Consider the following 2,200-nt stretch of genomic DNA (forward strand, 5'->3'; position numbering starts at 1 on the left):
GGCCCCAGGGACGAGCCCAGCGGTGCGGAGAGGTGGGAGGCTGGAGCCTGCTGAGGTCATTTCCTGTGCCTCTCCCCGAGCCGCCCGAGGAGCAGCGCCGGCGCTCGGCCTTTAAGGAGCCGGCGGGGAGGAGGGAGAGCGGCGCGGCGCGGCACGGCGTTGAATGGGGAGCCGCGAGGCCCGTCTCGGCTTTGTGCCGCCAGCCCGCGGGCACCCCGCCCGGCCCCTACCCCGCCTCGCCTCTCCCCGCCCCGCCCCCCGCGACCCCTGCAGCCGCGGAGCGGAGACCCGGCGGCTGCCGCTGAGTCGGGCTAGAAGGACGCAAGGTCAGCGGCGGCCGTGCGCGGAGGGCGCCCGGGGGCCGGGTGGGCGGCGGGAGCGCGGGCGAGCCGGCGGGAGGTGAGCGGCCGCGCTCGCCCCGCGGGCAGGGACGGGCTCGGGGGCTATGAGGCGGCGGGGAGGGCTTTGGCGGGGCGGAGAGGACGCGGTCTCTCCGGTCGCGGGGCGAATCCGGAGCAGGTGCCTCCCCACCTGGCGCCGGGGGCGCTGGCCGCCGCGGTCGGGCACCGGGGACCGGCAGCGCGTGGCGAGGAGTCGCCTTCCCCCGGAGGAGCGGGAGTTTGGGACCGGCTGGAGCCAGTTGCCCCCGGGAAGGGCCCTCGGGCGCACTTGCAGGCTTTCCTCCGCCTTGCCCGGACTGTCGCTGGCTATCCCCGCTCCCGCTCGCCTCCCCGCCTGGCTCAGGTAATCTCTTCTGTGATTTCTCGGCGGTTCTTTTACGGATTCTGCTGGGTCAGGCTCGGCTCCTAGAGGCAGGTCAGCCAAGCAGAAAAGAAAACAAGTTGGGCACTAAGTGACAGGCAGGGGCTTTGTGTCTTAGGAGCCTTAGAGAGGACTCTGTCACCAGGGAGCCTTAATGGGGGTGGCAGAGGCCGTGAAGACCCGCACTTGGGAGTAGAATCCGCTCCCTGTTGGGTTTCTCCCTGCCAGGGCGTCTCTATAACCTTCTACTGTGAGTCCATCTCATAAAACCCTTTTGGACAGAGCCTTCGTTCCAGGTAAAACTTCTACTTGGAGGATCTCTTTAATAACAATTTCATTGGAAAAGTCGTGGGTTTCTTCCTCAGGCTTTTTGGACTGTCTTCTCTGCCAGACTGTGTGTGTGGTAATGTCACTGACACTTTATAGAACTTCGGTTCTAGTGTTTCTGCACATTATTATCCCCATTTTACAAAGGAGGAAACAGACTCGGGAAAAAATTGTGATTTACCCAAGGTCATATAGATAAAAAGTAAAAGAGGCAAAACTCAAACCCAAGCCTCCTAAATTCCAATGTGGGGTCCACAGTCAGCTTCCCTCCCATAGGTTCCTGAGGGGACCTGCTTAGAGCTGGGTGATGGGGGTGGCCGCCAGTGTGGTCTCAAACTCATCGAGACTGACAGCTGAGTTGAGAAAACATGGTGCCCCCTCCCCTCTTCAGAAGTCAGCAGCTAGGGGGAAGAAACGTGTACCCCCTTCTTGGCTCCCCAGGGTGCACTCCTCGTTCCTATTCCCTTCTCTCTGCGAGGCTGTGTATCCATGTGGGGAACTCTGGGCTCCTTATGGTTTCAAGAGTGCTTTATACGTGCTGGTGTTAAGGTGTGAGGATTCCCTCACTCCTGATTGGGGAGAGGTCCCAGCAGGCTGGTGGTTAAGTCACCATCCTGCATTCTGTGATAACCCCACTGAGCTCTCTCTCCCTTCTGGCAAATTCAAAACTGACCTCCTCCATGGGGAAACAGGCACTGATTGCTTGCTAGAGTATGAATTCCAGTAGTCTTGGGGAAGGCGATTTGGACTATTTGATCATTTAAAAATGTGTATCGCTTAACCCTCCAATTCCATTTCTGGGACCTTATCCTTTCAGATACACTCTTAGGCATGTGAAATGACATATGTTTGTTGCAGCATTGTTTGTTTTAGCAGAAGGTTTCAAACAACCCAAATGTCTGTCAGTAAGGGACTCTTAAATAAAATCATGTAATATCTACACCACGGAATACGACACAGCTGTTAAAAAGCATGGAGGGGAGGCGCGCCTGGGTGGCTCAGTCGGTTAAGCCTCTGACTTCGGCTCAGGTCATGATCTCAGGGTCCTGGGATAGAGGCCCACATTGGGCTCTCTGCTCAGCGGGGGGCCTGCTTCCACCCCCCCCCCCCC

The sequence above is a fragment of the Enhydra lutris genome, unplaced genomic scaffold (assembly GCF_002288905.1).
Source record: "Enhydra lutris kenyoni isolate GAN:26980312 unplaced genomic scaffold, ASM228890v2 scaffoldscaffold20, whole genome shotgun sequence".
NCBI lineage: Eukaryota > Metazoa > Chordata > Mammalia > Carnivora > Mustelidae > Enhydra > Enhydra lutris.